Below are 14,358 nucleotides of genomic sequence, written 5' to 3'. Positions count from 1 at the left end.
AATTTTCTATTTCTACCTGCTTGAGTTTTGGTAGGTTATATTTCTAGGAATTTAAGCATTTCTTCTGTTATTCAATTTGTTTGCATACAGCTTGTCATAATATTCTGTTACAATTATTTGTATTTCTGTGGTGTTGGTTGTTATTTCTCCTCTTTCATTAGTAATTTTGTTTATGTGAATCCTCTCTCTCTCTCTCTCTTTTTTTTTTTTTTGATGAATTTTGCTGGAGGTTTAACAACTTTGTTGATATTTTCAAGGAACAAGCCCCTGGTTTTATTGATCTATTATCTTGTTTGTATATCATTTATTTCTTCTATAATTTATTATTTCCTTCCTTTTTCTGAGTTTAAGGTTTACTTGTTATTTTTCCAGTTCCTTTTAGGTGTAAAGTTAGGTTGTTTACTTGAGATTTCACTTGCCTCTTGAGGTAGGCCTGTATTGCTATAAACTTCCCTCTAGAACACATTTGCTGCATCCCAAAGATTTCATACTGTTGTGTTTTCATTTTCATTTGTTTCCATGTAATTATTTTTTATTTCTTTTTTGGTTTTTTGGTTGACTCTATTCATTGTTTAGTAGCATGTTATTTAACCTCCATGTATTTGTGCTCTTTCCAAAATATTTCTTTGTGGTTGATCTCTAGTTTCATAATGCTGTGGTCAGGAAAGATGAGTAATATGACTTCAATATTTTAAAATTTGTTGAAACTTGTTTTGTGACCCAATATATGATCTGTTCTGGAGACTCTTTTATGTGGATTTGAAAATAGTGTGCATTCTGCTGTTTTAGGTTGGAATGTTGTGAATATGTTAAGTTGATCTAATCCAGTGTGTCATTCAAAGCCATTGTTTCCTGGGTGATTTTCTGTTTTGATGATCTGTCCTGTGATATGAGAGTGGTGTTAAAATCCCCTAAAATTACTGTATTACTGTTGATTATTTCTTTTATGTTTGTTATTAACTGCCTTATGTATTTGGGTGCTCTCATATTGGTTGTATAAATATTTCCAACTGTTATATCCTCTTGTCTGATTGTCTCCTTTATTATTATAAAGTGTCCTTCTATGTCTCTCATTAGTCTTTGTTTTACAGTTTGTTTTGCTTGATATAACTATTGCTACTCTGGTTTTCTTTTGACATCTGTTAGCATGATAAATACTTCTCCTCTTACTTTCAACCGTTAGGTCTGAAATGAGTAGGCAGCATATAGATTGGTCTTGTTAGGTCTCATTTTTAAAATAACATTAGTATAAGCTTGATCTATATGAGTACTTATTTATTTATTTAAGAGAGAGAATGAGCAGGGGAAAGGGTAGAGGGGGAGAGAAAGAATCTCAAGCAGGCTTCACACTAAGTTTCTCTATGTTTTAGCAAGCATTTTGGCAATTGATAATAGACATTTTTGGCTGGCAATAAAAATATTTTATTTTTGATGATTTTTGGCTGGCAATAAAGAGATAAATTTAAAAAACAGAGGAACTAAATGTACAGGACTTTATAATTAATTTTGTGACATAAACAAGGAAGAAGGTAATGATAACTTGAAATTTTCTGACTGTATCTAGTGTAGAAGATAATACCAGAACATTGATTAGAATGAAGTAGAAGAGAAGATTAATGGGAAATTTGAGATTTGAATTTATGTAAATCTGGCATCATGACAGAAACCAAATTTTAATATGGGCATTTACCACAGAAACTCATACTCAGTATATTCCTATTATACTTATTCTGGCGACACCTGGGTGACTTAGTTGGTTAAGCGTCTTCCTTCAGCTCAGGTCATGATCCCAGAGTCCTGGAATTGAGTCCCACATTGGGCTCTTTGATCAGCAAGAGACCTGCTTCTTCCTCTACCTGCCACTCCCCCTGCTTGCGCTCAGTCTGTCTCTCTCACAAATAAATAAATAAAATCTTAAAGAAAATAAAGATACTTGTTCTGACTTTTAATGTCTTTGTAATTATGCAATGTACATTAGTGCAAGAGTAAAACACAAACCTTGGGATTCAAAGTTATGGAGGTCTACTGGAATGAATAAGGATACCAAATTTGTAAGAAATTGTATTTCCTTTATTGATCAGTATTTACATTTTTAATACAGTGAAGTGAACATTAAAAGAAACATTAGATGATATATCACAATGCACAGTCTACTTACATGTCTGATGATATAATCTGACTATATTGTAATAGTAAGAATATTTTCTTACTCTGAATTTTCATTTCCTATCACTGTTCACATATATTTATAATTGGTTCTTCTTCAGTTCTTCTATAGGCTCAAACTGATTTCATTATGACTCAATATATGAATTTGCCTTAATGTTTATTACAGTAGGGGACCTCTATACCTGGTAGCTATTGTCTCAGATTCTAAGTGATCACAGATTTCCATTGATCCAAGAAGAACATTACTTCATAATAGGGGTTGCAATTCATGATGACTCCAAAGTGAAGTCTTGGTAAAATTAGATTCCTATATTTTCAAAATCATCATCTGGACATGTTTAAAAAGTTGAAGAGGTTAAAATTTATCTATGTTATGAATTTAACAGAAATGAATTTCTTTGCAGAAACTATCTGATAACTTAAGAATGCTATTATTAGAAAGTCTTTGACTGTTTCCTGATTTAAAAAGTTAATCAAAACATTCAGCTAGCATATTTGGCTTTCTCTGATGTTTCTATAATCATAATATTGATATATGAACAGAATCTGTGCAAAAACAAAGGTAGACCAAAGTTGGGAGATAAAAAAATGTCTTAAACAACATGAATTATTTTTTTTTATGACTTAGAATTTTTATAGGGTAATTTACCATGCTAAGTAAAATTTTCAGTCATTCTCACATAAAAAAATTGAAACTTTCTAAGAGATTTGAGAGAATAGTTTTTTTTTGTTGTTGTTGTTTTGTTTTTGTTTTTCCCTTAATAGGGCATATATTTATAAAACTGAACAAGAAGTGGGTATGTGTCTCAGTCCGTTCCGTATCTAACTTTGGCTCAGGTCATGATCTCAGGGTCCTAGGATTGAGTCCTGCATTGGGCTTCATGCTCAGTGGGGAGTCTGCTTATCCCTCTCCCCCACCTCCACTCCTGCTATATCTCCCTCAAATAAATAGATAAAATCTTAAAAAAAAAAAAGATCATGAAGAGTGTCCTTTGCTATACATCTGACTTCAAGAAGCTAGTTTTGTAATCTTGAAAAACTGTCAAAGAAAGCACCATCAAAAAGAAAAATAACCCCAGATTAATCAGGAGCAGAGAAAAAAGTGAGAAAATAACTCTTGTAGCTATTGCTTAACAAGTCACTACATCTATTTCCAGCACTATGTCACATGCATATATCTACTGCTTCAATAATTACTTCTTAAGGAAGACTGATATAGAAGAAGAATAAAAATAAGACAAATTGAATGCACACATGATAATATTCAACTTAGAGGAGAATATTATTGCATAACAAAACAAATTCTCAATACATTTTTTGAATGAATTTTATTTACTGAGTTGTAAACATTATACAAATCAGCATTTATCAAAGAAAGGTATTAAGCATAATACATTGTGTTTCTCTTTGGAATAAGCACAAGATGTGTGCATCTTTTTAAATATTTACAGTGCCAAAATTCTACCATTTACTCAAGATTTCTTCTATCCATAAAGTGTGATATTTAAATAGATAACCATGCTGGTACACTGATTCTACATTTTGAAGCTGTTTTAAAGAGAAATTACTTTTTCCAAGTTAATTGTTAGGAACATATGCTAGTGAAGCAAAATAAGTTCTGAATAAGATTTATACTTTATCCAACAGGAGAATACAATTAGAGAGTAATCTCTCGAAGTCATTTTTAAAATCCCACTTTACACTCCTGTGATTTTGCCTTAGGGAAGACATAGGATAGAATGTATCTTCTTGGCAAAAATACAGATATTAACATGTTGTTTTAGGCAGATGTTGTCCCAGATGTAGAGGAAGATTTAAGATGCGCTCTGGCCAAGCAACAGAAATTACTCTCACAGATGAGTAAGCATCCATACCAAACACACTGTTACCAGCCTGTGTGTAACAGATAATGAAAAACCATCTGTCCATTGCAGTAATTTGCCAAAAGTACAGCCCAATATACTACTTGATTTCTCTATATTTAAAAATAAAATAACAAACAGTATCTCTTATCACAGCTGTTTTTTTCTGTAATATTTAAAATAAAGTGCTCTCCAAACACCTGGAAAAAAATGAGTTAGGGAAAGATGCATTTTGTGGTTCATAATGAAAACAAAACTTCTAATTTTCATACAAAAGAAAACAAGGTTTGTTTTTAGTAAATTCTTTTTATCTTTTTTTTTAACAGTTTTATTTTTTATTTTATTTTATTTTTTTTATTTTCAGCATAACAGTATTCATTGTTTTTGCACCACACCCACTGCTCCATGCAATCCGTGCCCTCTCTAAGACCTACCACCTGGTTCCCCCAACCTCCCACCCCCTGCCCCTTCAAAACCCTCAGATTGTTTTTCAGAGTCCATAGTCTCTCATGGTTCACCTCCCCTTCCAATTTCCCTCAACTCCCTTCTCCTCTCTAACTCCCCTTGTCCTCCATGCTATTTGTTATGCTCCACAAATAAGTGAAACCATATGATAATTAACTCTCTCTGCTTGACTTATTTCACTCAGCATAATCTCTTCCAATCCCATCCATGTTGCTACAAAAGTTGGGTATTTATCCTTTCTGATGGAGGCATAATACTCCATAGTGTATATGGATCACATCTTCCTTATCCATTTGTCCGTTGAAGGGCATCTTGGTTCTTTCCACAGTTTGGCGACCGTGGCCATTGCTGCTATAAACATTGGGGTACAGATGGCCCTTCTTTTCACTACATCTGTATCTTTGGGGTAAATACCCAGTAGTGCAATGGCAGGGTCATAGGGAAGCTCTGTTTTTAATTTCTTGAGGAATCTCCACACTGTTCTCCAAAGTGGCTGCACCAATTTGCATTCCCACCAACAGTGTAAGAGGGTTCCCCTTTCTCCACATCCCCTCCAACACATGTTGTTTCCTGGCTTGTTAATTTTGGCCATTCTAACTGGTGTAAGGTGATATCTCAATGTGGTTTTAATTTGAATCTCCCTGATGGCTAGTGATGATGAACATTTTTTCATGTGTCTGATAACCATTTGTATGTCTTCTTTGGAGAAGTGTCTATTCGTATCTTCTGCCCATTTTTTGATATGATTATCTGTTTTGTGTGTGTTGAGTTTGAGGAGTTCTTTATAGATCCTGGATATCAACCTTTTGTCTGTACTGTCATTTGCAAATATCTTCTCCCATTCCACGGGTTGCCTCTTTGTTTTCTTGATTGTTTCCTTTGCTCTTCAGAAGCTTTTGATTTTGATGAAGTCCCAAAAGTTTATTTTGGCTTTTGTTTACTTTGCCTTTGGAGACATATCTTGAAAGAAGTTGGTGTGGCTGATATCGAAGAGATTACTGCCTATGTTCTCCTCTAGGATTCTCAACAGTTTTATTTTTTAAGCAATTTTAGAATTACAGAAAAATTGAGCAGAAAGGACAGGGAGTACCCATATGCTCCCTTTTCTTGCCCTTGATTTTCCCTATTATTAATATCTTGCATTCATGTGGTACATTTGTTAGACTTGAACTAATATTGACGTATTATAATTAACATTTATAGCTTATGGTATATTTCTCTGGGTTGTATACATCTATGAGATTTGCCAAATGCATAATGTCAAGTGGTGACCATTACATTACAGAATACAGAATAGTGTCATACAGAATAGCATCACTGCTCTGAAAACCCCCTAAACTCAGCCTATTCATCACCTTTTCTTAACCCCCTCAGTCTCCGGACAACCACTGATATTTTTGCTGTCTTTATAGCTTTGCCTTTCCCAGAATATACTATAGTATGTAGCCTTGGAGTCACAGAATATTTTTATTTTAGATTAATAATGTTTAGATCAATAATTTTAGATTGACATATTCCACCTTGCAATATGCATTCAGTTTTCCTCTGCATCTTTTCATGCCTTGATAGCTCATTTCTTTTTATCAATAAATTTACACATACTTATATACCCATGATCCTTTCACTTCCATCAAGATAGGTAGTGTATCTATAATTCCCCCAAATTTCTTTGTTCCATTTTTTAAAATAATACACTAAGACCATTTTTGAGAAGTTTTTGATTTACAGAAGCATTGTGTGAAAATATCCAGAGTTCCCATAGACCTCTTTTGTGCAGCCCCAATTTCTCCTGTTATTAATATCTTACATTAATGTAGGACATTTCTACAATTGTTGAGTCAATATTGATGCATTTTTATTCACTAATGCCCCCATTGTTTACATCAGAGTTAACTCAGTGTTGTACAATCTATGGGTTTTAGAAATTTTTAATGATGTGTATCCACCATCACAGTATCATACGGGATAATTTCACTATCCGGAATATCCTTTATGCTCCACTTATTCCTTCTCCCCCTCACCTTCTTTAAACTTCTGGAAAACACTGATCTTTTTATTGTCTCTATAGTTTTCTCTTTTTCTGAAGGTCATGCCTTTGGGATAATATAGTGCATGACCTTTTCAGAACTGACTCCTTTCACTTGACAGTATTCATTTAAAGTTACTCTTTATCTTTTGGTGGCTTAGAAGTTCATTTCTTTTTATTGCTGAGTTACACTCCATTGTAGGGATATAGCACAGGATGTTATTCTGTTTGCTTATTGGAGGACATCTAGGTTGTTTCTCATTTTTGGCAGTAATGAATAAAACAGCTATACACACTGATGTGCAAGTTTTGGTATGGACATAAGTTTTCAACTTGTTTAGGTAAATACATAATAACATACGATTGCTAGATCATATGATTAAACTATGTTTACCTTTTTAATAAAGTGCCAAACTGTCTTTCATTTGCTTTTGCGACCAGTGAATTAATTTCCTGTTGTTCCACATCCTTGCCCACATGTAGTGTTGTCAGTGTTTTGGATTTTGTACATTCAAATAGTTGTCTCATGGCTTTAATTTGAAATTCCCTAGTAACATTTGATGTTGAGCTTCTTTTCATATGCTTATTCACATTTGTATATTTTCTTAGATGAGGGATCCCTTCAGATCTTTTGCTCACATTTTCATTGAGTTGTTTGCTTTCTTATGGTCACTTTAAGAGGTTTTTTTTGCATATTTTACATACAAATCCTTTAACAGATATGTGTTCTGCAAGTATTTTCTTCTAATCTGTAGCTGTCTTTTCCTTCTCTTAACAGTGTCTTTCACAGAGCAGAACGTTTCAATTTTAATTAAGTCCTATGTCATTTTTCTTCTTTAATAGATCATACTTTTCTGTATTGTATCTAAAGTCTCTGCCAAATCCAAGGTCAGCTTGGATGTTATTATCTAAAAGTTATTTTCTACAAGTTATTTTCTAAAAGTATTAATAGTTTTGTATTTCTACATTTGGGTCATTATCCATTTCAAGTTAATTTTAGTGAAGCTGTAAGGTCATTATATAGACATTACTATTATTATTTTTTGCTTATGAATATATATTTCAGTACCCTTTGTTGAAAAGACTATCCTTTATCCACTGTGTTGTCTTTGCTCTTTTGTCAAAAATCAGCTGACTATACATCTGTGGTCTATTTTTGCCCTCACTATTCTCTACTGATGTGTTTGTGTATTCTTTTACTATTGCCATACTGCCTTGATTACTATAGCTTTATAGTAAGATTGAAGTACAAGAGGTTTGGTCCTCTGATTTTGTTCTTAGTATTGTTTCAGCTAACTTGGGTCTTGTGCCTTTCCATATAAACTTTAGAAGAAGTTTGTCACTATTAAGAGAATAACTTTCTGGGATTTCAATTGCTACTGCATAGATTGCATAGAATTTTTAAATTGAGAAAAACTGACATATAAACAAGGTGAATCTTCTTATATATGTACATAGAATAACTGTTCATTTTTTTTAGGTATATTTTGATTCTTTTATCAGAGTGTTGTAGTTTTCCATATGGAGGTTGGGTACATATTTTGCTAGATTCATAACTATTATTTCACTATTTTTGTGCTAGTATAAACAGTGTTGTGTTTTAATTTCAAATCTCAGTTGTTCATTGTTAGCATGAAAGAAAGTTATTAACAGTGTATCCAGCAAAAATATAATAATTCCTTATTAGTTCTAGGAATTTTTTGGTTGATTCTTTGGGCATTTTCTCATAAAAAATTATGTTATATACCAAACAGATATTTTTGCTTGCTCAATCTGTATATCTTTTTCCCCCTTATTGCTGTAGAGTGTTGAATAGGAATGGAGGGAATGTACATCTTTGCATTGTTTCTGATGCTAGTAAGAAAGCTTCTAGTTCCTTATCATTAAGTATGATGATGTTTGCTACTGGTTTTTCTGGAGTTGTTTTATCAAATTGAGGAAGTTCTGTAGTCCTACTTTGATAAAAGCATTTATCATCAATGTGTGAGATGTTTTTTCTGTATCTATTGATATGATCATATGATTTTTCTTCTATAGCATTTTACTGTGATGAATTATATTAGTTGATTTTAAAATTTAAACAAATATTGCATAACAAGAATCAATCTCACTTGGCTTTAGTATATAACTTTTTTATATATTGGTGGATTTGACTTGCTAATATTTGTTGAAGATACTTACATTTGTATTCATGAGAAACATTGGTTGTAGCTTGTAATGTCTTTTTCTGGTTTTAGTATTACAGTAAGGCTGACCTCATAGAATTAGACAGTGTTTCATATGCTTCTATTTTCTGGAACAGATTACAGAATATTGGTATAATTTCTTCCATGAGTATTTGGTAGAACTTACAACTGAAAACCTCTGGACCTGGCACTTTCTCTTTGGGAAGATTATCATTGTTTAAATTTCTTTAATAGATATAGGAGTATTCAGATAATTTCTGCATCATTGTGTGAGTTTTGTTACATTGTGTTTTTTTGACAAATTGGTCCATTTTATTTATCAAACTTTGAAGCATAAGGTAGTTCATAATATACCTTTGTTATGCATTTAATGTCCATGGAAGCTGTATTGTTGGCCTTTCCTCCAATTCTGATATTATTAGCTTGTGTTTTCTTTCTTTTTTTTTCTTTTTCATCCTTAGTCACCATGGCTAGAGATTTAGCAATTGTATTGATCCACAAGTATTATTTGCATATTTTGGGTCACTTATAGTTTTCAATGTTGGAAAGAATACAGTCAGGTATGACATTTTATTAAATATTTTTGTATTATACTTGCAACTGAGAGAATAATGTGTTCCCTATAGAGTATATGAAGATATTGTAGAGGTTTGTTCAAGAGAATTCCAAGTTGTGGAGTTCCTTTGCATAGGAACTTGGGAGCAAATCATAGGGTAACTGCAGTTTAACTGGAACATAAGATGTATGACAAGAATAGTAGTGCACATCATTAAAAAGATGGGTGAGAGAGAATTTGTGGAAAGTTGTGAGTGAAGAGCCAAAAATGTGATGAATAGAATTATTCAGTGAATTTAAAAGTGAACCAATTAGTTGAGTTTATTTACTCTTTAGAAAGAACTCACTGAAATAGAAATGATTTGAAATAATTTCCTTAACAAGAGTAGTACAGATTTTACTTATTTGTTAGTTAATTATAATCAAATTATAGTTTTAATAAACACAGAGTTAACAAGCTAATTATCACCAGATTAGTACAACCTTTTAAACTGAACTTGTTTACCACTTAAACATATTCAAATAGTTTTCAAAAAACAAACTAAACATGAAATTAATTTTAACAAAATTAAATAGCTTTAAGGTTACAAATTAACAATACTGGGAATAAATAATTAACATTTGAATTTATATGAAATTATTTTTTCCTTCTTAAAAAACGGACTCATGCAGAAATTCAACTTTATATTTACCTCTTATAATAGGTATATATTCTTTTTGTTTGTTTAAATTTTTCATTTAAATTCAATTTAGGTAACATATACTGTATTATTAGTTTCAGGGGTAGAATTTAGTGATTCATCAGTTGCATATAACACTCACTACTCATTGCATCAAGTACCCTCCTTAATGACCATTACCCAATTCCCCCTACCTATCCCCCCATCTCCTCTCTAACAACCCTCAGTATGTTTCCTAGAGTTAAGAGTCTTTTATGGTTTGCCTTCCTCTTTGTTTTTATTTTATTTTTCCTTCACCTCTCTTATGTTCATCTGTTTTGTTTCTTAAATTCCATATGAGTGAAATCACATGGTATTTGTCTTTCTTTGACTGACTTATGTTGCTTAGTATAAAACCCTCTAATTCCATCCACATCATTGCAAACAGCAAGATTTCATTCTTTCTGGGGTACCTGGGTGGCTCAGTGTGTTAAGGCCTCTGCCTTCGGCTCAGGTCATGGTCCCAGGGTCCTGGGATCAAGCCCCATATTAGGCTCTCTGCTCGGTGGGGAGCCTGCTTCCCCCCTCCACCTCCTCTCTCTCTCTGCCTGCCTCTCTGCCTACTTGTGATCTTGGTCTGTCAAATAAATAAAATCTTAAAAAAAAAAAAGATTTCTTTCTTTCTGATTGTTAAGTAATATTCTTGTGTGTGTGTGCGTGTGTGTGTGTCGGTGTGTGACTTCTTCTTTATCCATTCTTCTGTCAATGGACTTCTTGGCTCTTTCCATATTTTGGCTATTGTGGACGTTTCTGCTATAAATACTGGGATTAATATGTCACTTCAAATCACTATGTTTATATATTTTGGATACATACCTAATAGTGCAATTGTTGGGTCATAGGGCAGTTCTATGTTTAATTTTTTGAGGAACCTCCGTACTGTTTTCTACAATTGCTGCACCAGTTTGGATTCCCTCCAACAGTATAAGAGGGTTCCCCTTTCTCCACATCCTCACCAGCATCTATTTTTTTCCTAAGTTGTTAATTTTAGTCATTCTGACCAGCGTGAGGTGGTATCTCATTGTAGTTTCTATTTGTATTTCCCTGATAGTGAGTGATGATGAGCATCTTTTCATGTGTCTGTTGGCCATTTGTATGTCTTCTTTATAGAAATATCTGTTCATGTCTTCTGCCCATTTCATGACTGGATTTTGTTTGTTTGTTTGTTGTTTGTTTGTTCTGGGGGTGTTGAGTTTGATAGGTTCTTTACAGATCTTGGATACTAGCCTTTAACTTATTCCCATCTCACATTTAGGGTTTTCATCCATTTTGAATTTATTTTTCTGTGTAGTCTAGGAAAGTAGTCTAGTTTCATCTTTTTGCATGTGGTTGTCCAATTTTCCCAATGCGATTTTTTGAAAAGACCGTCTTTTTTTCCATTGAATATTCTTTCCTTCTTTGTCCCAAAGAGTTGGAGGTCCACTTCTGGTAGTATAGTTGAGATGCTGATGGTGTCTATCACAGGTGACTCCTTGAACCACTAAGATACTGGCGATTACTTATGTTAACTTTATTCTGAGGACCTACAACTATTCCAGATGGAGTCTGGTTGCAATTTCTATAATAATAATTTCTAAAAAGAAGGGCAGAAAAAAATTAGATGAATTACTGTCCTCATTACTACAGCTTGTCCCCAAACCACACCTGGCATTTATCATCTTCTTCCTCAACATTCATTCCAGACTTGCCTCACACTTGGGCAGCATTTCTGCTCATCTCATTGCTGCCTGGTGTCTCAAGCTAGTCATAGATAGTTCTGGTGTCCAAGAAGCTTATTCCTCTGTCTTTCATACAGGGTCTTTTTCTATTTGCTTAGTGTGTTTTTGTTTTTGTTTTTTTTTGGTATAGATGCTGCTTAGTGAGCCATGATGTAAATAACAAAGATTTGAATGCTAGGTGCCTTCAGAGATTCATCCACCTGCTTTTTCTCTGGATTTGTCTCTTCTCTCCCAGTCGTGAATTTTCTAGACCACTTACTGTCCATCTAAGTGATCTATGAACTACTGTATATTTATATAGTTCTCTCTTATCTTTTCTTATCTTGTTTATATTACATCTTCTTGTAGCTAGGTTGATTACCCATATTTCTAAGTTCAGTCCAGTGGCAGTGTTTTCCTTCACAAGTGCCTTTCAGGCCTGCCCTGATAAGGACTATATTATATATGTATATGCATGTATACATGCATATGCAAATTTATATTTTTATATATTAAAATTAAATAATGTATATTATAATTAAATATCAATTATTTTATTTTTATGTATTATATATTTATATATTTAAAATAAATATATTTAGTTTTGAGGGAGAGAAAAAATTGGCTCACATAATTATGGAAACCTGATATGTTGAATATCTACATGGTAGACAGGCAGGTTGGAGACCAGGGAAGAGTAGTAGCTTAAATCCAAAAACTGTCTGCTATCAGAATTCCTTCTTGCTTAAAGAGGTCAGTCTTTACTTTATCAAGATCTTCCACTGATTAAATGAGGTCCAGCCACTTTATGGATAGTAATCTGCTTTATTCAAAGTCTATCAATTTAAATGTTAATCTCCTCCAAAATCACCTTCACAGAAATGTCTAGAATAATATTTGGCCAAATGCCTGGGAAATGTTTCCTGACAACTTGACAAATAAAGTAAATCATCACAGGCACTAATTATCAAGTTCATCCTTCACTATCAGCTCACAGGGAATCATTCACAGACTACAGTTATTAGGTGCAGGAAAAGAATTACAGCAAGATAAATATATGCATTGGGGAGGAAGTAGGGGTGCTATCATTTTCAAATCTAATTATTTCAGCTGACACTAGAGAGTCCAATTCCATACCAGCATGTCATATAATTTCTTTGCCTTGGGTCATCTGGATCTGTTCAGACCCAATCCTGAATATGCCATTTCCATTGTGAAAGATTTATGCTGTACCCACACTTTTAGCTTAGTGGACCTGTGAATATTCAACACATGTCATAGAGCTTCTAGAAGAAGCATACTCACTTGAGAGCTCAGAGTCAGTAATGTGGTGTCTACTAGTATTAATAGCGTGCTGGAAGCTGCTTTCTAAATTGTAAATAATTTTCTTTTGAATATGGCATAGCCTAAAATCTTATGCTATGACTTCCATATTGGGGACAACCAGAGATTCTACACAATGTTCTTATGACACAGAAAGTACCATATGGCCTTTACCAGGTCACATATGGACTGAACCTAGAGCAAAATCCTCTCTTGTGGAGGGCTCCACTTAAAACTATCCACTTTCCAAATACAAGCTACATTCACAAGTGTTATATTCATCATTTTCACATTCCAAAGAAAATAATCAAGTACTGTGACTCTTTCTTATTGATAGAAGTGCAGCATACATTAACTTCATTTCACTTTGGAAGGTAGACATGCCTCAGCATATGCCATAAATCTGGGTCTTCTAAAACTTTTTATTGTGGCAGACCCATGAACAGTCTACATATGGCCCCTCATTGTCTTTGTACATCATACTGGGGCATCTCAAATGTTTACCTCTTTGTATTCTCAAGTTCAATTACAAAATGTCATCATAATAATGAAATAGTATCTTGTCAGCATTAGTCAAGATGGCCAAATTTCACTTGTTCTATATTTTGATAGAGATAAATAAGGCTTACTTTGCCCTAGAGAAAGATCTTTGGTTAGTGAAAACTACTTCATATTTCATTTTGACCAAAATTAGAAGGAACATATTCACTAGACTAAAAGACATTGCATCAGAACACATGTTGTAGGGGTGCCTAGGTGGTTCAGTGGGTTTAGTCTCTGCCTGCAGCTTAGGTCATGATCTCAGGGTCCTAAGTCATCATTCTACTTTCTGTCCCTACGATTTCTACTACTTTGAATATTTTATATAAGTAGAATCATATAGTATTTACCTTTCTGTGAGTTATTTCACTTAGCATAACGTTCTCAAGGTTCATTCACATTGCACCATATTCCTTTTTAAAGTTGAATAATATTCCATCATATGTATATACAATATTTTGCTTATCTATTAATCTGCCAATGGACAAAATTTGCTTCTACCTTTTAGCTATTGTAAAAACTGTGGATGTACAGATATCTTTGAGACTGTGCTTTCAATTGTTTAGGGTATATACTCAGAAATAGAATTGCTGGCTTATATGGTAAATCTATGTTTAAATTTTTGAGGACCAGCCATACATTTTTATATATTGGCTATGCTATTTTATATCCCTCCTAACCATGCATACGGGTTCCATTTTCTCCATATCTCACCAACATTTGTTGTTTACTGTTTTTCTGATAGTCATCTTAGTGGGTGTGAAGAAGTATGTCATTATAGTTTTGATTTACTTTTCCTTAATGATTAGTGATGAG

This window comes from Lontra canadensis, unplaced genomic scaffold, assembly GCF_010015895.1.
Source record: "Lontra canadensis isolate GAN:19392208 unplaced genomic scaffold, GSC_riverotter_1.0 scaffold1, whole genome shotgun sequence".
Lineage (NCBI taxonomy): Eukaryota > Metazoa > Chordata > Mammalia > Carnivora > Mustelidae > Lontra > Lontra canadensis.
This window is presented reverse-complemented; position numbering follows the sequence as displayed.